The sequence below is a fragment of the Anomaloglossus baeobatrachus genome, chromosome 7, assembly GCF_048569485.1.
Source record: "Anomaloglossus baeobatrachus isolate aAnoBae1 chromosome 7, aAnoBae1.hap1, whole genome shotgun sequence".
NCBI lineage: Eukaryota > Metazoa > Chordata > Amphibia > Anura > Aromobatidae > Anomaloglossus > Anomaloglossus baeobatrachus.
In genome coordinates, this window is record NC_134359.1 from 17,578,869 (window position 1) to 17,601,925 (window position 23,057).

Sequence of the window (23,057 nt, forward strand, 5' to 3'; positions counted from 1 at the left end):
CTTTATTGATCGTTACCGTCCCGGTGGCATCACCCGACCTCCAATTAATGGAATTAAAATCTGTGCCTGACCTGTTCACTGCCAGTCACCAGCTATGTGCGCTGTCACCGGCAGCGCAGGGAGTGACATGATTGCCGGGATTACATGTAGCTGCCGTCACTCGTGGACTGATATCACGCCGGAGGTGCCACCGTCCTACTCATCACTTCTGTGGTGTCCAGTAATCCAGAAATTCTCATCATCTGGAAAAAATGGAGATTTAAATTGTGGATTCATATTTTAGAGATTTCCAGAATATAAATAATACAGAGTAGATTAAAAAAAAATTCTGAAATCGTAGTTTTCACTGAATCGCACACACTTCTTATTCTGTAGTGATCACTTCTCAGCCGTCATCTCCTTATCATCACAGACAGGATTACAGTGACAGGTAACACCTATATATAGAGAATCTAAGACCACCATTCACAGTATGTGGTGTCACAGCTCACCTCCTCCTGTACAATGGCTGAAAACATCTTTATATAATAGACAACACAGGATCCACCACTCACAATAGGTGGTGTCACAGCTCACCTCCTCCTGTACAATGGCTGAAAACATCTTTATATAATAGACAACACAGCATCCACCACTCACAATAGGTGGTGTCACAGCTCACCTCCTCCTGTACAATGGCTGAAAACATCTTTATATAATAGACAACACAGGATCCACCACTCACAATAGGTGATGTCACAGCTCACCTCCTCCCCATCCTATACAATGACTGATAACACCTCTATATACAGTATATAACACAGGATCCACCACTCACAATAGATTATGTCAGAGCTCTCCTCCTCCTCCTCATGTACAATGACTAATAACTCTATATACAGTAGATAATACAGGATCCACCACTCACAATAGGTGATGTCACAGCTCACTTCATCCTCCTGTACAATAACTAATAACTCTTTATATAATACAGGATCCACTATTCACAATACTTGATATCACAACTCACCTCCTCCCCATCCTATATAATGACTGATAACACCACTATATACAGTAGATAACACAAGATCCACTATTTACAATAGGTGGTGTCACATCTCACTTCCTCCTTCTGTACATTGACTGATAATATCGTACCTTTATGTTCGGTGAATAACACAGGATTCCTCATTCACAATTGGAGACCTCACAGCTCACCTCCTCCTCCTCTCTGCACAGGTCACACATTATGTCCACTACACGCTCCCATAGACATCTGTGGGCCATCTCCAGTGTTTTATTCCCATTGGTCCATGCAGCTGCTGTAAAACAAATCTGTAAATGTTGAGGTTAGCTGCCACCCCATAAAGATGTACAGAAAATAGAATAAAAGTGATTTATTCCCTTTTAATTCTGACCGTCCCAAAACGGACTGAAATCCCTGACAGGAAAACCCCCTTTGGTGCCGTCCGCGAGTGAAATGCGCTTTTATGGGACAAACTTGTGAAGAATCGGTGTTTTGGGAGGAGGACGATGCGCACCGCCTGTAATAGCCTCGTACACTGGTTATACATTCTGGGGTTGTGTTTTGTTTTGTTTTTTTGTGCTCTTTTTGTATATATCCATGTTTCAGGAGCTCAGCCCTGCCCTCTTCCTCACTGTCCTGTATGTGGCTGCAGCAGGAGCCTCTCCCCTCTGCTCTGTCTGCAGTATGTCCGTCCCTCACTCAGCCGTATTCCTTGGTTAATTGACACTTTTATTGCTAGGTTTAGTGTCCCCTAATGGAGCGGATCAGTGCGTCCATGTTTACCTGTGTAAGGCCCGCAACTCACATCCATGCCTCCGGTACGTGTTTGGTACGTTTTTGCACGTACCGGAGACACGTTGACCAATGTTACCCTATGGGTGATGGCACACACGCGTAAAATCACAACGTGTGTCCGTGTGGTTAGTACGTGTGTGCATTTTCCCGCACGGACGACATGTCCGTTTTCGGCGGTCAACACTCAGGCAAGGACCCACTAAAGTCAATGGGTCTGTGTCTGCACGGACGGCACACGTAGCATGTCCGTGTTCAGCACGTATCGTCCGTGTGCGTTTTTAAACGTGCGATGTCGCTCTTCTTTTTTTTTTTTTTTTTAAAGTCAGTCTACTTACCTTTTTTACTGCTGTTCTCTGTCATACTTACATTGGCGCTCAGTCTGTTTCTTCCCCCGGCTCATACTTACCGATCCCCGATCACCAGCGCGGCGAGGAACAGCTGTGCCGAAAATACGTGGCTTCAATTATTTTGAAAATGCCGGCCGCTCATTAATCAATCTCCTATTCCCTGCTTCCCCCGCCCACCGGCGCCTATGATTGGTGGCAGTTAGACACGCCCCCCACATTGAGTGACAGCTGTCTCACTGCACTCAATCACAGACGCCGGTGGGCGGGTCTATACTGTGCAGTAAAATAAATAATTAAATAATTTAAAAAAACGGCGTGTGGTTCCCCCCAATTTTTATACCAGCCAAGATAAAGCCATACGGCTGAAGGCTGGTATTCTCAGGATGGGGAGCTCCACGTTATGGGGAGCCCCCCAGCCTAACAATATCAGCCAGCAGCCGCCCAGAATTACCGCATACAATAGATGCGACAGTTCTGGGACTGTACCTGGCTCTTCCCGATTTGCCCTGGTACGTTGGCAATCGGGGTAATAAGGAGTTAATGGCAGCCCATAGCTGCCACTAAGTCCTAGGTTAATCATTGCAATCGTCTATGAGACACCCCCAATGATTAACCTGCAAGTTAAAGTTAATAAACACGCACAGTGAAAAAATCCTTTATTTGAAATAATAAACAATAACAAATACCCTCGTTCACCACTTTATTAAGCCCTTAAAAACCCATCCATGTCCGGCGTAATCCACGGAGGTCCCGCGTCGCTTCCAGCTCTGCTACATGAAGGTGACAGGAGCTGCAGTAGAACACCGCCGCTCCTGACAGCTCCACGCAGCAACTGAGGTGAGCCGCGCGATCAGCTGAGCTGTCACTGAGGTTACTCGCGGCCACCGCTGGATCCTCCAACTGTGACAGCAAGTCGCCCGAGTGACGGTGATGAAGTCACAGGTGAGTTGTGGTCTCGGGTGGAGGATCCAGCTAGCCGCGGGTAACCTGAGTGACCGCAGCGGTAATCGCACTGCTCATTTCAGTCACTCAGGGGATTAGCGGTCACCGATGAGTCCTTCACGGGTGACTCCTAATCAGTACGCGACACCCAGAAAGAGCCGCGGTATGAAGATGAAGTCAGGGGTAAGTTCACCCGAGTTCATTCTCATCGCGCAACTCTGTCTGCTGTCAGCGGGCATGTATAAACGACATTGTGCATCACACACACGGAACATTTCACACGGACATTACACGTACGCATACACTGGCATTCCACGCGCACACACGGCTAGCATACGCCATCACACGGACGTCATACGTACCGGAGAAACGCCCCTTAAAAACAGAACACTGACCCGAAAAACGGAATGTGAGACACGTACGTTTTTTATGCAGAAGTGTGTTTTTGGCCTAACAGACCCCACTGAGAGAAGCCGCAGCCCGGAGCCACTTTTACCTTTCATATTAGGGAATTGCACTATAAGCAGTTGCCCTATAGATTATTCCTACAGTCGCTCTCCTTTATAAGTGTGAACGGACCCCACTATGGACCCGACCTCTCCTCACTTAACATTGTATTAGGAAATTGCTCGCAGTGCAATCCCCTAATCTTTAGTCTGGAGATTGTCCAGTTTCGCTCGTACTCACAATGTCCCATCTTGTGCCACAATAGATTCTTTATAGCTCCGGTCATCACTCGCTTTGCAGTAGTTAAGGGGTTAAATTGCCCTCCTATCATCATCATCGGGTGTTTTGTTTTTTCTTGCTGCATTGACGCCATGTCTACGGGGACCTCATAAATATAAAGGGTCCATTACTCACGGCCTCCCCTGCCCATTACCTTGATTGGCTGAAGATATATTCATACCAGGCGGCCATTTATTAACGGGGGAGCGCTGGCGTCTGAGCCGCACGTCTCGCTCCGCCATTATACATTCTGTCACTGCAGATGTTCAGCGCCAAAGACTGGCAAAGAAACAGAACCGCCCCCCATGGATCAGCAGTGACAACTAGGGGTTAATATAGCCCCACTTTTATTAAGTGTATTGGGACTGTATTTCTACATATATATAGTTGAAACCAGTAGTTTCCCAATCTGCAGGTTTTCTCTCCTCTCTCTATAAAGACACATCTGCAGGTTTTCTCTCCTCTCTCTATAAAGACACATCTGCAGGTTTTTCCCTCTGCTCTCTATATAGACACATCTGCAGGTTTTTCCCGCTACTCTCTATAGATGCACATCTGCAGGTTTTTCCCCTCCGCTCTCTATAAAGACACATCTGCAGGTTTTCCCTCCACTTTCTATACAGACACATCTGCAGGTTTTTCCCTCCGCTATCTATATAAAGACACATCTGCAAGTTTTCCCTCCTCTATATAGACACGTCTGCAGGTTTTTCCCTCCGCTCTCTATAAAGACACATCTGCAGGTTTTCCCTCCTCTCTCTATACAGACACATCTGCAGGTTTTTCCCTCTGCTATCTATATAAAGACACATCTGCAGATTCTTCCCTCCTCTCTCTATATAGACACATCTGCAGGTTTTCCCTCTTTCTATACAGACACATCTGCAGGTTTTTCCCTCCGCTCTCTATACAGACACATCTGCAGGTTTTTCCCTCAGCTCTCTATAGAGACACATCTGCAGGTTTTTCCCTCTGCTCTCTATAAAGACACATCTTCAGGTTTTTCCCTCCTCTCTCTATATAGACACATCTGCAGGTTTTCCCCTCCACTCTCTATAAAGACACATCTGCAGGTTTTTCCCTACGCTCTCTATGCAGACACATCTGCAGGTTTTTCCCTCCGCTCTATACAGACACATCTGCAGGTTTTTCCCTCCACTCTCATTGAAGATACATCTGCAGGTTTTTCCCTCCTCTTTCTATACAGACACATCTGCAGGTTTTTCCCTCCGCTCTCTATACAGACACATCTGCAGGTTTTTCCCTCCGCTCTCTATGCAGACACATCTGCAGGTTTTTCCCTCCGCTCTCTATACAGATACATCTGCAGGTTTTTCCCTCTCCTCTATACAGACACACAGAGAATCTTCATCACTAACATTTCCGTGATAATCTGAGTGTGTACATCGCCTAATACTGAGGGGAAAAAACTAATCCCGATTTCTTTTAAATGGCCATTAAATTGTAAGCTCCTGTGGTGCTGAGTCTTCTCTATGACTGATCTTTGGAGACGTTGCGCTCAACAAGTCGCCTCCTGGGAACCGTTCCATAATGGCCCCCAGTGTGGAGCCCGGCTGCTGCTGTAATTAGGCTAATGAAAAGGGGAGTGGGCCAGGCGGCATCTGTGACCACCATTGTGTCCAGGGCAGCCCAGTGTTCACCTTGGGGGTCTTAACCTTGTCCCTCCAGCCCACCATTCACCAGCCTGAAAGCCAGCACACTCCCAAACACATCTGTCACTCCCTCCCCACAATGGCCGGCTCATCCGTCATTGTTACCAGGGGGTCTGCAGACAAATTAACACCTATTAATCCTAATGGACACTGAGGGCTTCACATGCAACAAGTGTCTGGACCCCCCCATCTACATACTAATCATTAAAAGCCTGAGGGGTCGCGGGGTCAATAGGCCACTTATATCCCTACAACCCCTGCCATGAAACCCCCGCCATAAATCTCCAGCCTCTGACCCAATGGACGACGTCTGCGGCCAAAGGGGTCTTCCATCTCCTAAAAGAATGGAGGATCTGAGAGGGGTGAGAAGAAATCCTAGAATTTATTGCAGACTGCACGATTATAAATCACCGGAAAATCGTATTATAGGTCGAAGAGCAGAGACCGGGAGGAAAGATATCCGGGGAGCAAAAAGCAAAGACGAGGGGCAGAGACCGCAAGGAATGATATCCGGGAAGGAAAAAGCAAAGACGAGGGGCAGAGACCGGGAGGAAAGATATCCGGGGAGCAAAAAGCAAAGACGAGGGGCAGAGACCGGGAGGAATGATATCCGGGAAGGAAAAAGCAAAGACGAGGGGCAGAGACCGGGAGGAAAGATATCCGGGGAGCAAAAAGCAAAGACGAGGGGCAGAGACCGGGAGGAATGATATCCGGGGAGCAAAGAGCAAAGACGAGGGGCAGAGACCGGGAGGAAAGATATCCGGGGAGCAAAAAGCAAAGACGTGGGGCAGAGACCGGGAGGAATGATATCCGGGGAGGAAAAAGCAAAGACGAGGGGCAGAGACCGGGAGGAATGATATCCGGGGAGGAAAAAGCAAAGACGAGGGGCAGAGACCCGAAGGAATGATATCCGGGGAGCAAAAAGCAAAGACGAGGGGCAGAGACCGGGAGGAATGATATCCGGGGAGGAAAAAGCAAAGATGAGGGGCAGAGACCGGGAGGAAAGATGTCCGGGGAGCAAAAAGTAAAGACGAGGGGCAGAGACCGGGAGGAAAGATATCCAGGAGGAAAAAGCAAAGACGAGGGGCAGAGACCGGGAGGAAAGATATCCGGGTGGAAAAAGCAAAGACGAGGGGCAGAGACCGGGAGGAAAGATATCCGGGGAGCAAAAAGCAAAGACGAGGGGCAGAGACCGGGAGGAATGATATCCGGGGAGCAAAAAGCAAAGAGGGGCAGAGACCGGGAGGAATGATATCCGGGGAGCAAAAAGCAAAGAGGGGCAGAGACCGGGAGGAATGATATCCGGGGAGCAAAAAGCAAAGATGAAGGGCAGAGACCGGGAGGAAAGATATCCAGGGAGCAAAAAGCAAAGACGAGGGGCAGAGACCGGGAGGAAAGATATCCAGGAGGAAAAAGCAAAGACGAGGGGCAGAGACTGGGAGGAAAGATATCCGGGAGGAAAAAGCAAAGACGAGGGGCAGAGACCGGAAGGAATGATATCCGGGGAGCAAAAAGCAAAGACGAGGGGCAGAGACCGGGAGGAATGATATCTGGGGAGGAAAAAGCAAAGACGAGGGGCAGAGACCGGGAGGAATGATATCCGGGGAGGAAAAAGCAAAGATGAGGGGCAGAGACCGCGAGGTATGATATCCAGGGAGGAAAAAGCAAAGACGAGGGGCAGGGACCGGGAGGAATGATATCCGGGGAGGAAAAAGCAAAGATGAGGGGCAGAGACCGCGAGGAATGATATCCGGGGAGCAAAAAGCAAAGACGAGGGGCAGAGACCGGAAGGAATGATATCCGGGGAGCAAAAAGCAAAGACGAGGGACAGAGACCAGAAGGAATGATATCCGGGGAGCAAAAAGCAAAGATGAGGGGCAGAGACCGGGAGGAATGATATCTGGGGAGGAAAAAGCAAAGACGAGGGGCAGAGACCGGAAGGAATGATATCCGGGGAGGAAAAAGCAAAGATGAGGGGCAGAGACCGGGAGGAATGATATCCGGGGAGGAAAAAGCAAAGACGAGGGGCAGAGACCGGAAGGAATGATATCCGGGGAGCAAAAAGCAAAGACGAGGGGCAGAGACCGGGAGGAATGATATCCGGGGAGGAAAAAGCAAAGATGAGGGGCAGAAACCGGGAGGAAAGATATCCGGGGAGCAAAAAGCAAAGACGAGGGGCAGAGACCGGGAGGAATGATATCCGGGGAGGAAAAAGCAAAGACGAGGGGCAGAGACCGGGAGGAATGATATCCGGGGAGCAAAAAGCAAAGACGAGGGGCAGAGACCGGGAGGAAAGATATCCGGGGAGCAAAAAGCAAAGACGAGGGGCAGAGACCGGGAGGAATGATATCCGGGGAGCAAAAAGCAAAGACGAGGGGCAGAGACCGGGAGGAATGATATCCGGGGAGCAAAAAGCAAAGACGAGGGGCAGAGACCGGGAGGAAAGATATCCGGGGAGCAAAAAGTAAAGACGTGGGGCAGAGACCGGTAGGAATGATATCCGGGGGGCAAAAAGCAAAGATGAAGGGCAGAGACCGGGAGGAATGATATGCAGTTGGAAAAAGCAAAGACGAGGGGCAGAGACCGGGAGGAAAGATATCCGGGAGGAAAAAGCAAAGACGAGGGGCAGAGACCGGGAGGAAAGATATCCGGGGAGCAAAAAGTAAAGAGGGGCAGAGACCGGGAGGAATGATATCCAGGAGGAAAAAGCAAAGACGAGGGGCAGAGACCGGGAGGAAAGATATCCAGGAGGAAAAAGCAAAGACGAGGGGCAGAGACCGGGAGGAAAGATATCCGGGGAGCAAAAAGCAAAGACGAGGGGCAGAGACCGGGAGGAATGATATCCGGGGAGCAAAAAGCAAAGACGAGGGGCAGAGACCGGGAGGAAAGATATCCGGGGAGCAAAAAGTAAAGACGTGGGGCAGAGACCGGTAGGAATGATATCCGGGGGGCAAAAAGCAAAGATGAAGGGCAGAGACCGGGAGGAATGATATGCAGTTGGAAAAAGCAAAGACGAGGGGCAGAGACCGGGAGGAAAGATATCCAGGAGGAAAAAGCAAAGACGAGGGGCAGAGACCGGGAGGAAAGATATCCAGGAGGAAAAAGCAAAGACGAGGGGCAGAGACCGGGAGGAATGATATCCGGGGAGCAAAAAGCAAAGAGGGGCAGAGACCGGGAGGAAAGATATCCGGGGAAGAAAATGCAAAGATGAAGGGCAGAGACCGGGAGGAAAGATATCCGGGGAGCAAAAAGTAAAGAGGGGCAGAGACCGGGAGGAAAGATATCCAGGAGGAAAAAGCAAAGACGAGGGGCAGAGACCGGGGGGAAAGATATCCAGGAGGAAAAAGCAAAGACGAGGGGCAGAGACCGGGAGGAAAGAAAGCCGGGGAGCAAAAAGCCAAGATGAAATATTGTGTAATAGAAAAAATGGCAAAGAATTGTTTTGTTTTATTTTAGTCTTTCTTTTATGTCAGGGACTGTACTGCAAAAAAAAAAAAAGTGAAAAGTCACCAACTATTGTGCAAATATATCCACTGATCATCAGTTCATTTTTCTGTCTTTTTTCGCCAATGGACTTTATGCCAAATTGGTGAAAATGGCGCCCAATGATTAATGAATTTGGCGTGAATTGCGGAATTGTTTTTTGTTCCTTTAGAGAGTTTTAGATTAATGTTGTAGCAAAGGTGTTTGATTGTACGAAGCCGCGACACCCGCTCACATTAAGCGCCACACACTGGTCAAAAAGAAGGCGAAACCGGGGTAAAAGTGACAAAAGCTGCAACATTTTTGTAAACAAAAATGTATGACTTTTTTTTTTTTTTTCTTTACCACAGTTTTCTGAAAAAAAAAAAAAAGCAAAAAGAGGAATATATTTTCCTCCCAAAAATTCAGCAATTACTTACAGCAACAATAGTACGGGTATGTGCGCACGTTGCGTTCTGCCATGACAAATATTCTGCAGAGTTTTGTCACTGCATGTGTGTTTCAAAAAGCAGCCAAAATGCTGCATTTTGCAAGTATTTGGAGTACAGAATGGATGCAGAATTCATGTGCTCTGGATGCTTGCTCTACCATAGACAGAGGGAAAAGCATCCAAAATGCACAAAAGAAGTGACATGTTGCTTTTTGGAACGCAGCATTTTGTAAAAAATTTGGCATGCAAAACTGCATTTTAAAACGCAACGTGCGCATGGAATTTCCTAAATTCTCATAGACTTTGCTGGGGACGCAGAACACATGCGTTTACGCTGCCGTTTAAAACGCTCCGTAAACGCATAAAAAAAAAAACGCAACATGCGCACACAGCCTAAGGCCTCTGCCACACTCACGTGAAATTCACGCACGTGCCGAGAGACACGTATTTTCCCTGCGTGTTGCGTGCAGGTAAGTACGTGTCTCTGGTACGTGCAGGCCACATGTGTTCTACGTGTGTTATCCGCGATAGCACACGTAGAATCGGTAATTATTATACTCACCTGGTCCTTCCTGCTGTCCGCGCTGCTGTCCGTGGTGCTGATCCTCGGTCTCCAGCCCTCCCGTCTCCCCGCTGCTGCTGCTGCCAGGCAGTGAAGTGAATATTCTATGAGATTAATGAGCGGCGGTCGGCAGCAAGAGGCAGCAGCGGCAGAGACAGGAGGGCTGGAGAAGGTGAGTTAATGTTTGTTTTTTTTTTCACTGACATGTGTGTTTTCTCCGGCGCGTGTCACACGGGACCACATCCACACTACACCCGTGTAGTACGGGTGCGGGCCGTGTGACACCCGTGCTGCCGGCGAAAAAACGGACATGTCAGCGCTTTCAAAAACGCACACACGTACAAACGCACACGGACACACGTTCCGTGTGGTTTTACGTGTGTGTGCCTGCTACAATAGGGTAGCATTGGTTAAAGTGTCTCCGTGCCGCCGGTACGTGTAAAAAATGACAAACACGTGCCGGAGGCACGGATGTGTGGCGCAGGCCTAAAGCTGCCCAGGCCAAAGGATCTAATGCACTGACGGGATGCAGCAAAGTCCCCAATAAAGATGGAGGCAACAGGTGCAAAACACTGATGAAGCCACCACTCACACACTACAAAAGCATGGAGGTGGTGATAAAATTGCACACAAAATAGACTTGTATGGAGCACCATTCACACATATAGGTGCACAGTGTCTGGCTAGCAGCCTATTAGTCATGCCCATACCATTAGACATCGTGCATCGGCCTTTAAAGCTGCTGCCCTCTTGTTGCTGTAAGTAATTGCTGAATTTTTGGAGGAAAATATATTCCCCTTTTTGTTGCTTTTTTATATGAAAAAGTTTGGGCACCACTATTAATTTTAACCTTTTTTCTTTATAACAATTTGGGTTTTTGCTATTTCAGTGTCATATATCTAATAATTGATGGACTGAGTAATGTTTCTGGATTGAAATGAGGTTTATTGCACTAACAGAAAATGTGCAATCCACACTTAAACAAAATTTGACCGGAGCAAAAGAATGGGCACCCTTATCAATTTCTTGATTTGAACACTCCTAACTACTTTTTACTGACTTACTAATGCACTAAATTGGTTTTGTAACCTCATTGAGCTTTGACCTTCATAGGCAGGTGTATCCAATCATGAGAAAAGGTATTTAAGGTGGCCACTTGCAAGTTGTTCTCCTATTTGAATCTCCTATGCAGAGTGGCATCATGGGCTCCTCAAAACAACTCTCAAATGATCTGAAAACAAAGATTATTCAACATAGTTGTTCAGGGGAAGGTACAAAAAGTTGTCTCAGAGATTTACACTGTCAGTTTCCACTGTGAGGAACATAGTAAGGAAATGGAAGAACACAGGTACAGTTCTTGTTAAGCCCAGAAGTGGCAGGCCAAGAAAATATCAGAAAGGCAGAGAAGAAGAATGGTGAGAACAGTCAAGGACAATCCACAGACCACCTCCAAAGACCTGCAGCATCATCTTGCTGCAGATGGTGTCAATGTGCATCGGTCAACAATACAGCGCACGTTGCACAAGGAGAAGCTGTATGGGAGAGTGATGCGAAAGAAGCCGTTTCTGCAAGCACGCCACAAACAGAGTCGCCTGAGGTATGAAAAAGCACATTTGGACAAGCCAGTTACATTTTGGAAGAAGGTCCTGTGGACTGATGAACAAAAGATTGAGTTGTTTGGTCATACAAAAAGGCGTTATGCATGGAGGCAAAAAACACGGCATTCCAAGAAAAGCACTTGCTACCCACAGTAAAATTTGGTGGAGGTTCCATCATGCTTTGGGGCTGTGTGGCCAATGCCGGCACCGGGAATCTTGTTAAAGTTGAGGGTCGCATGGATTCAACTCAGTATCAGCAGATTCTTGACAATAATGTGCAAGAATCAGTGACGAAGTTGAAGTTACGCAGGGGATGGATATTTCAGCAAGACAATGATCCAAAGCACCGCTCCAAATCTACTCAGGCATTCATGCAGAGGAACAATTACAATGTTCTGGAATGGCCATCCCAGTCCCCAGACCTGAATATCATTGAACATCTGTGGGATGATGTGAAGCGGCTGTCCATGCTCGGCGACCATCAAACTTAACTGAACTGGAATTGTTTTGTAAACAGGAATGGTCAAATCTACCTTCATCCAGGATCCAGGAACTCATTAAAAGCTACAGGAAGCGACTAGAGGCTGTGATTTCTGCAAAAGGAGGATCTACAAAATATTAATGTCACTTTTATGTTGAGGTGCCCATACTTTTGCACCGGTCAAGTTTTGTTTACATGCGGATTGCACATTTTCTGTTAGTACAATAAACCGCATTTCAATCCAGAAATATTACTCAGTCCATCAGTTATTAGATATATTAAACTGAAATAGCAAAAACCCAAATTGTTATAAAGAAAAAAGGTTAATATTAATAGGGGTGCCCAAACTTTTTCATATATATATATCGGTGTGGGGACCCACAAACATGAGGACACTTCACATTGGGTTCTGGGCTTCCGTATTCTGGTTAGAATATCAACTAATACCTCATATATACTATTTTTTAAAAAATTTTCTGCACATTATATCTTTATACAGGATGCAGCCAGGACCATTAATGTAAACTGGGGTCTCCATTCCTGTGTGGTGCACTTATATAGTGCTGGGCAGCCCGCCTAATCGAATAGAATAGGAATTATCAATAGGCTGTAAGCAAAATATATATAGATATATATATATATATATATATATATATATATATATATATACATATATATATTATATATATATTTAGTTATGTTGCACGTTAGTCTTCGATTGTGCAAACATAACATGAAACTGACGTTCTACGCGGCAAGCAGTAAATGATGAAATCGGCTAAACCATCTGGAGAAGGTAAATGCCCAAATAATAATAAACAAAGTGAAAAATTGCTGAAAACTACGAGTAAGTGCTTTGTGCACCTGTAGCAGATTTTTTCTGCACATAAGGGTGCGGTTCCACTTGTGTATGACTTGTGCGAGTCTCGCATCGGTATCACCCGGCGCGGTGGACACTCTCCTGAGCGGGTGATCTGCATGTATTTCTATGCAGCCGAGAGATGCTCGTCACTGGAGAGTGCGGCCGTGCCGGGTGATACCGATGCGAGACTCGCACATGTCATACACAAGTGGAACTCCGGCCTAAATCTGCATCTCTTGGCAGGAAAAAAAAGCTGGTGAATAAATGCGCCTTTTTTGACATGTTTATGCTGGGTTTTTTTCATGACTTTTCCATGCTTCTTTTCATGCTTTTTTTTTCCCCCTCTTTTGAGATAGGGAAAAAAAGCAGAATGATGTGCCCAGCTTTTTTTTTTTTTTTTTTTTTTTTTTTTTTTTAGCACAAGAAAAGCATGCCTTGGCAGGAAAAAAAGCTGCATTTCTGGGCTTTTTTTTATCATGCTTTTTTGCTTTTCATGCTTCTTTTTATCTATTGAGAGAGGGGGAAAAAAAACAAAGGCCTTGTGCCCACAGGGCTTTTTTTCATGCTTTTTTAAATTAATAAAAAGCAAGGAAAACGCATCCCAGAAAAGTCTGAGAATCATGACACAGATTTTCTTCTGCAGCTAACGGATCCATAGACTCCAATGTAAAAAAAAAAAATGGATCCTGCAAAAATAATTTTTTTCAAAACGGACAAGAAAGTTCAGTCTATAGAACTTTTTTTTTCCAACAGCGGATCCGTTCTAATGGGTGATTTCTCGATGTGTGAACTCCAAATTCCCAGTTTTCAACAACTTTTCTTCTCGTTAGTGAAAACATTTTATGTAAATCCGGAGGTTGTAGTTCTGCACAGACCCCCTATTTCTCTGAGCTGAGGGTTTGCTCCAGTTGTATCCAGGCTTAGCAATCCGCTGTAGGTGGGGCTGTGCATTAGGGCTCATATTCAATTGCGATTTTCATGCGCGAGTACGATCCGATGAAAAATCGGGCATGCACTCGCACCAATGTTAATCTATGGGACAGTGTCCTCTTGCTTAATTTTCCACAGTACAAATCATGCTCTCTGTGCAATCGCGGCATGCTCTATTTGGCAGAGAGTCTCGGCTCACGCACCCCCATACAAGTCTATGGGAGCGTGTGAAACATCGCACTGCACACGCATGTTATGTGACTACAGTGCAGTGCACGCAGATACAGAAAGCGGAGGAGATGGGGAGAAAGTGCTCCCTCCATCTTCTCCGCTCCTGTGATGCGCTCGCAAAATCCCATCACAGCCGCATGATCCTCGGCTGACACCGCAGCACAGGGTCATTAGCAGATCCGTAGAGGTAAATTATCTGTAGAAGTTTTTTAGCTTCAAAAAAATCATCAACACTCTATGAAATTTCTTTGCAGATGGAGCAGAAAAGTGCCTTATTTTTTTCGGTCTGCCCTGGAATTCCGGCCCCCAGCTCTGGAGACCCCAACGCTGCACATCTGCCCCTGGCTCCAGGCTCTGGAGACACCAGCGCTGCACATCGGCCCCTGGCTCCGAGCTCTGGAGACCCCAGCGCTGCACATCGGCCCCTGGCTCCGGGCCTTGGAGACCCCAGCGCTGCACATCGGCCCCTGGCTCCGGGCCTTGGAGACCCCAGCGCTGCACATTGGCCCCTGGTTCCGGGCCTTGGAGACCCCAGCGCTGCACATCTGCTCCTCGGCTCCCTGCCCTGGAGACCCCGGCGCTGCACATCTGTCCCTGGCTCCGGGCCTTGGAGACCCCGGCGCTCGGTGCACAGTGACATATGCAATTTACTGCCTCTGTTAATGTATCACCCGCTCTGATAAATGCACCGATACAACAAGGGGATCATTCAGCGAGCTCCACCCCGACACATGTATCCTCGCCGTGTATTATACTCCTGTTAGGGCAGACAAAGGACTCGCAGTATACGGACTGGGGCCCTGTCCCTTCCGCCAGGGACATCACAGGCTCTGTATACACTATATACCCCACTGTAGGGTCCATACATGATACGTGGGGACCGTTCTCACTTGTCACCAAATCCCTAATTTACCTTTTCCAAGATATCTGCTTGCTGTCAGTGAATGTAAGCAGCAGAGGCCAGACACTTGTATAGACCTTCAGTCCTCACAGTAGATTTAGTACAGTTGTATCCAGTCCAGATAATCATCTGTGAGATAATAATCCTGATACATGTCACCTGCACTGATACATTGTAACAAAGCATCAGCCCCGGAGAGAGACTTGTGCTGCTGATGGCGTTATAGCGGATTGTCTATGCTGATATATTGGATACAATTGTAACAATCCCTCAGCCATAGAGGATCCGGTCAGGATGGGTTTACCTCCGAGTGTTAGAAAGTTGTGTCCATATTCCCTAGACTCTACGGGCACTTGGTTATTCTTCACCATTTACTACCATCTTCTTACCAGATCCATATTCGGTGATGATTCATTTCATGATTATAGCTGATGTTACACATTGCAGGAGGCTGTTTCTTCTCTTTTCATTCTTGTGTAACTTCTGCAAAGCAGCCACAAGTGTAGGCCCAAGGTGTGACGATTAGTGGAGGAGCCACAGAGCGACCATTACTTCATGAAGTGTAGTTTATAGTCATAAATCAGTGATAAATGTTGGACACTTTTCAGGCTTCCTCCAAAATGTTATGGAACTTCTAAAGTGAAGGCTCAAGTCTACACTATTACTAATGATTTGCTGCCCTCTACTGGTCAGTATGAGCAGTGCTGTGTAACCTGCTGCCCTCTGCTGGTCAGTATGAGCAGTGCTGTGTAACCTGCTGCCCTCTGCTGGTCAGTATGAGTAGTGTTCTGTAACCTGCCGCCCTCTTCTGGTCAGTATGAGTAGTGCTGTGTAACCTGCTGCCCTCTGCTGGTCAGTATGAGTAGTGCTCTGTACTCTGATGCCCTGTATGGGTCAATATGAGTAGTGTTCTGTAACCTGTCACCATCTCTGGTCAGTAGGAGTAATACTCTGTACTCTGATGTCTTCTCAATGTATGTAAAGCACTATGGAATTAATAGCGCTATATAAATGAATAAATATTATTATACTAGAAGGTGGCCCGATTCTACGCATCGGGTATTCTAGAATTTACGTATTGTGTAGTTCATGTATGATTTTTGTTATATATATAGATGTTGTTGTGTGTAGTTACCAAGTGTTTGTGTAGGGCGCTGTACATGTTCTGAGTGTCGCGGGGGGTGAGAGCGGTGTTGTATGTGTGTTGCGTGTGTTGCGTTGTTTGTGGAGCGCTGTGTGTCTGTAGCGTTGTGTGTGTGTGTGTGTTGTGCGGTTTGTGTGGGTGTGGTGTGTTTTGGGGGGAGGTATGTTTTGAGCAATGTGTGTGTTGTGCAGTATGTGCGTATATTTGTGTGTGCAGCGTTGTCTGTGTGTGTGGGTGTCTGTGTAGGGCGTTGTTTGTGATTCCTAGTGTGTGTGTGTTGTGCAGTGCGCGTGTGTGTGTGTGTTGGGGGGAGGTGTGCACCTCCCATCGTGCTCCATCCCCCATGCTGCGCACCCCCCATCGTGCTGCATCCCCCATGCTGCGCACTCCCAAACGTGCTCCATCCGCCATGCTGCGCACTCCCAAACGTGGTCCATCCGCCATGCTGCGCACTCCCAAACGTGCTCCATCCGCCATACTGCGCACTCCCCATCGTGCTGCATCCCCCATGCTGCGCACTCCCAAACGTGCTCCATCCGCCATGCTGCGCACTCCCCATCGTGCTCTATCCGCCATGCTGCACACTCCCAAACGTGCTCCATCCGCCATGCTGCGCACTCCCAAACGTGCTCCATCCGCCATGCTGCGCACCCCCTATCATGCTCCATCCGCCATGCTGCGCACTCCCAAACGTGCTCCACCCGCCATGCTGCGCACTCCCAAACGTGCTCCATCCGCCATGCTGCGCACTCCCAAACGTGCTCCATCCGCCATGCTGCGCACTCCCAAACGTGGTCCATCCGCCATGCTGCGCACTCCCAAACGTGCTCCATCCGCCATGCTGCGCACTCCCAAACGTGCTCCATCCGCCATACTGCGCACTCCCCATCGTGCACCATCCGGCATGCTGCGCACTCCCAAACGTGCTCCATCCGCCATGCTGCGCACTCCCAAACGTGCTCCATCCGCCATGCTGCGCACTTCCAAACGTGCTCCATCCGCCATGCTGCGCACTCCCAAACGTGCTCCATCCGCCATGCTGCGCGCTCCCAAACGTGGTCCATCCGCCATGCTGCGCACTCCGAAACGTGCTCCATCCGCCATGCTGCGCACTCCGAAACGTGCTCCATCCGCCATACTGCGCACTCCCAAACGTGCTCCATCCGCCATACTGCGCACTCCCCATCGTGCACCATCCGGCATGCTGCGCACTCCCAAACATGCTCCATCCGTCATGCTGCGCACTCCCAAACGTGCTCCATCCGTCATGCTGCGCACTCCCAAACGTGCTCCATCCGCCATGCTGCGCACTCCCAAACGTGCTCCATCCGCCATGCTGCGCACCCCCCATCATGCTCCATCCGCTTAGGAGTGCGCAGCATGCCGGATGGTGCACGATGGGGAGTGCGCAGTATGGCGGATGGAGCACGTTTGGGAGTGCGCAGCATGGCGGATGGAGCACGTTTGGGAGTGCGCAGCATGGCGGATGGACCACGTTTGGGAGTGCGCAGCATGGCGGATGGACCACGTTTGGGAGTGCGCAGCATGGCGGATGGACCACGTTTGGGAGTGCGCAGCATGGGGGATGCAGCACGATGGGGAGTGCGCAGTATGGCGGATGGAGCACGTTTGCTCAGCCTCTCTCCTTCCAGCCTCCCTCAGCATCAGCCCCCCCCTCCCAGCCTTCCCCAAGATCAGCCTCTCTGCTCCCAGCCTCCTCCAGCACGCCGTGCTCCTCTGCCGACACTCACCCACACCCGATCGCATCCACTCACCCACACAACCGATCGCATCCACTCACCCACACAACCGATCGCATCCACTCACACACACAACCGATCGCATCCACTCACACACACAACCGATCGCATCCACCCACACACACAACCGATCGCATGCACTCACACACACAACCGATCGCATCCACTCACACACACACCCGATCGCATACACTCACACACACACCCGATCGCATACACTCACACACACACCCGATCGCATACACTCACACACACACCCGATCGCATACACTCACACACACCCGATCGCATACACTCACACACACACCCGATCGCATACACTCACACACACCCGATCGCATCCACTCACACACACACCCGATCACATACACTCACACACACCCGATCGCATACACTCACACACACACCCGATCGCATACACTCACACACACCCGATCGCATACACTCACACACACCCGATCGCATCCACTCACACACACAACCGATCGCATCCACTCACACACACACCCGATCGCATACACTCACACACACACCCGATCGCATACACTCACACACACACCCGATCGCATACACTCACACACACACCCGATCGCATACACTCACACACACAACCGATCGCATACACTCACACACACAACCGATCGCATACACTCACACACACCCGATCGCATACACTCACACACACCCGATCGCATACACTCACACACACAGACACTGACGATATTGCACATACGCGCTGATACTCACAACATCCGGGGATATCACATGCTTCTGGCCATGTGATCCTCCCGCAGGTCCTGGAAGCTCACAACAGCACAATATCGCCGCCGAGAAGCAAGCGATATCCCAGGATGTTGTGAGTATTTGGATGCGATGTGATGTGTGAGGTATGTGTGAGTGTGATCTGATTTGTGTGTGTGCTGTTATGTTATGTATGTTCTGCAGCTGCAGGACCTTGATGTGTGGATGCGATGTGATGTGTGTGTGAGGTGTGTGTGAGAGTGAGTGTGAGCCGGTGTACACTGGTAACTATGATACACATCGGGTAACTAAGGGACCTTAGTTACCCGATGTGTATAATGGTTACCAGCGTTCACGGCCTCCGTTAAGATCCCAGCATCGCAAGGTTATGTCTGGCGCTGCCGGGATCCTGACGGAGCCGGTGTAGAAGCAAGCGATATCCCAGCATGTTGTGAGTGTGTGGATGTGATGTGTGAGGTGTGTGTGAGGTGTGTGTGAGAGTGAGTGTGATCTGATGTGTGTGTACTCACCTGGGAATCGGAGCCCCGTGTCAGTTGGGTAGAGGCTAGATCGGAGTTGATTTTTTGAGGTGGGAGGAGTGATTTCATGAAATCATGATGTCACCGGAAGGGGCGGGGCCTCCTCAGTGCCGTGCAGATCTGTGGGCGGGAAGCGGCAGTGCTCGGGCTTCTCAGTGCAGAGCGGAGGATCCTGACCCTGAGGTGGAGAAGAGTCAGCGTTTCCTCATTAGTTATAGCTCTGGGGTCTCAGCCTGGATGTTGGGGGCACAGAGCAGTGTCTCCTGTCTGTGTTGGGGGCTGCAGCTCGTGTATGTCTCAGGCTTCAATAAGGTAAGTGTCTTATGGGGGATTACACGGAGCAGGGGATGATACTGTACGTTTGGGGGGGCTTGCACTGGCCGGGGTGCGACGCTGCACGTTTGGGGGGGGATGGCACTGGCCGGGGGGCGACGCTGCACGTTTGGGGTGGCTCGCACTGGCCGGGGGGCGACGCTGCACGTTTGGGGGGATGGCACTGGCCGGGTTGGTGACGCTGCACGTTTGGGGGGGCTCGCACTGGCCGGGGGGCGATGCTGCACGTTTGGGGGGGCTCGCACTGGCCGCGGTGCGACGCTGCACGTTTGGGGGGGATCGCACTGGCCGCGGTGCGACGCTGCACGTTTGGGGGGGCTTGCACTGGCCGGGGGGCGACGCTGCACGTTTGGGGGGATGGCACTGGCCGGGTTGGTGACGCTGCACGTTTGGGGGGGCTCGCACTGGCCGCGGTGCGACGCTGCACGTTTGGGGGGCTCGCACTGGCCGCGGTGCGACGCTGCACGTTTGGGGGGGGCTCACACTGGCCGGGGGGATGATGCTGTACGTTTAGGGGGGCTCGCACTGGCCGGGGGGCGACGCTGCACGTTTGGGGGGGCTCGCACTGGCCAGGGGGCAACGCTGCACGTTTGGGGGGATGGCACTGGCCGGGTTGGTGATGCTGCACGTTTGGGGGGGCTCGCACTGGCCGGGGGGCGACGCTGCACGTTTGGGGGGGGCTCGCACTGGCCGGGGGGGCGATGCTGCACGTTTGGGGGGGCTCGCACTGGCCGCGGTGCGACGCTGCACGTTTGGGGAGCTCGCACTGGCCGGGGGGGTGATGCTGTACGTTTGGGGGGGCTCGCACTGGCCGGGGGGCGACGCTGCACGTTTGGGGGGGCTCACACTGGCCGGGGGGATGATGCTGTACGTTTGGGGGGGCTCGCACTGGCCGGGTGGATGACGCTGTACGTTTGGGGGGGCTCGCACTGGCCGGGTGGATGACGCTGTACGTTTGGAGGGGTTCGCACTAGCCGGGGGGCGACGCTGCACGTTTGGGGGGGATGGCACTGGCCGGGGGGGCGACGCTGCACGTTTGGGGTGGCTCGCACTGGCCGGGGGGCGACGCTGCACGTTTGGGGGGGCTCGCACTGGCCGGGGGGAAGACGCTGTACGTTTTGGGGGGGCTCGCACTGGCCGGGGGGAAGACGCTGTACGTTTTGGGGGGGCTCGCACTGGCCGGGGGGGAGACACTGTACATTTGGGGAGGCTCGCACTGGCCGGGGGGATGATGCTGCACGTCTGGGGTGGCTCGCACTGGCCGGGGGGCGACGCTGCACGTCTGGGGTGGCTCGCACTGGCCGGGGGGCGACGCTGCACGTTTGGGGGGATGGCACTGGCCGGGTTGGTGACGCTGCACGTTTGGGGGGGCTCGCACTGGCCGGGGGGCGACGCTGCACGTTTGGGGGGGCTCGCACTGGCCGGGGGGCGATGCTGCACGTTTGGGGGGGGCTCGCACTGGCCGCGGTGCGACGCTGCACGTTTGGGGGGGGATCGCACTGGCCGCGGTGCGACGCTGCACGTTTGGGGGGGCTCGCACTGGCCGGGGGGCGACGCTGCACGTTTGGGGGGATGGCACTGGCCGGGTTGGTGACGCTGCACGTTTGGGGGGGCTCGCACTGGCCGCGGTGCGACGCTGCACGTTTGGGGGGCTCGCACTGGCCGCGGTGCGACGCTGCACGTTTGGGGGGGCTCGCACTGGCCGGGGGGCGACGCTGCACGTTTGGGGGGATGGCACTGGCCGGGTTGGTGACGCTGCACGTTTGGGGGGGCTCGCACTGGCCGCGGTGCGACGCTGCACGTTTGGGGGGGCTCGCACTGGCCGCGGTGCAACGCTGCACGTTTGGGGGGGCTCGCACTGGCCGCGGTGCGACGCTGCACGTTTGGGGGGCTCGCACTGGCCGCGGTGCGACGCTGCACGTTTGGGGGGCTCACACTGGCCGGGGGGATGATGCTGTACGTTTAGGGGGGCTCGCACTGGCCGGGGGGCGACGCTGCACGTTTGGGGGGGCTCGCACTGGCCGGGGGGCGACGCTGCACGTTTGGGGGGATGGCACCGGCCGGGTTGGTGATGCTGCACGTTTGTGGGGGCTCGCACTGGCCGGGGGGCGACGCTGCACGTTTGGGGGGGGCTCGCACTGGCCGGGGGGCGATGCTGCACGTTTGGGGGGGCTCGCACTGGCCGCGGTGCGACGCTGCACGTTTGGGGAGCTCGCACTGGCCGGGGGGATGATGCTGTACGTTTGGGGGGGCTCGCACTGGCCGGGGGGCGACGCTGCACGTTTGGGGGGGGCTCACACTGGCCGGGGGGATGATGCTGTACGTTTGGGGGGGCTCGCACTGGCCGGGTGGATGACGCTGTACGTTTGGAGGGGTTCGCACTAGCCGGGGGGCGACGCTGCACGTTTGGGGGGGATGGCACTGGCCGGGGGGGGCGACGCTGCACGTTTGGGGTGGCTCGCACTGGCCGGGGGGCGACGCTGCACGTTTGGGGGGGCTCGCACTGGCCGGGGGTATGACGCTGTACGTTTTGGGGGGGCTCGCACTGGCCGGGGGGATGACGCTGTATGTTTTGGGGGGGCTCGCACTGGCCGGGGGGAAGACAATGTACATTTGGGGAGGCTCGCAGTGGCCGGGGGTATGACGCTGCACGTTTGGGGGGGCTCGCACTGGCCGGGGGCGATGCTGCACGTTTGGGGGGCCTCGCACTGGCCGCGGTGCGACGCTGCACGTTTGGGGGGGGCTCGCACTGGCCGGGGTGCGACGCTGCACGTTTGGGGGGGGCTCGCACTGGCCGGGGTGCGACGCTGCACGTTTGGGGGGGCTCGCACTGGCCGGGGTGCGACGCTGCACGTTTGGGGGGGATGGCACTGGCCGGGGGGCAACGCTGCACGTTTGGGGTGGCTCGCACTGGCCGGTGGGCGACGCTGTACGTTTGGGGGGGGGCTCGCACTGGCCGGGGGGCGACGCTGCACGTTTGGGGGGGATGGCACTGGCCGGGTTGGTGACGCTGCACGTTTGGTGGGGCTCGCACTGGCCGGGGGGCTCGCACTGGCCGGGGGGCGACGCTGCACGTTTGGGGGGGCTCGCACTGGTCGGGGGGCGACGCTGCACGTTTGGGGGGGCTCGCACTGGCCGGGGGGCGACGCTGCACGTTTGGGGGGATGGCACTGGCCGGGTTGGTGACGCTGCACGTTTGGTGGGGCTCGCACTGGCCGGGGGGGGACGCTGCACGTTTGGGGGGACTCGCACTGGCCGCGGTGCGACGCTGCACGTTTGGGGAGCTCGCACTGGCCGGGGGGATGATGCTGTACGTTTGGGGGGGCTCGCACTGGCCGGGGGGCGACGCTGCACGTTTGGGGGGGGCTCACACTGGCCGGGGGGATGATGCTGTACGTTTGGGGGGGCTCGCACTGGCCGGGTGGATGACGCTGTACGTTTGGAGGGGTTCGCACTAGCCGGGGGGCGACGCTGCACGTTTGGGGGGGATGGCACTGGCCGGGGGGCGACGCTGCACGTTTGGGGTGGCTCGCACTGGCCGGGGGGCGACGCTGCACGTTTGGGGGGGCTCGC

The 23,057-nt window shown here is 52.3% G+C and overlaps 2 long non-coding RNA genes across 3 annotated transcripts in view; one reads left to right on the forward strand and one right to left on the reverse strand.

The window, feature by feature from the left end:
• On the reverse strand, positions 1 to 19,237 carry LOC142245816 (uncharacterized). Of its 2 annotated transcripts, none has more exons than XR_012724798.1 (3): positions 19,143 to 19,237; positions 1,138 to 1,314; positions 1 to 242 (listed from the first exon to the last, which is right to left on the reverse strand). It is a non-coding gene; the product is annotated as an uncharacterized LOC142245816 (long non-coding RNA). The 2 variants fall into 2 exon arrangements; XR_012724797.1 differs by having other exon boundaries at positions 1,138 to 1,301; positions 19,143 to 19,236.
• Positions 19,173 to 23,057, forward strand: part of LOC142245815 (uncharacterized) — a 9,823-nt gene continuing 5,938 nt past the window's right edge. Inside the window, exon 1 of the long non-coding RNA XR_012724796.1 lies at positions 19,173 to 19,463. This is a non-coding gene — a long non-coding RNA (uncharacterized LOC142245815). The remainder of the gene's footprint in view (positions 19,464 to 23,057) is intronic.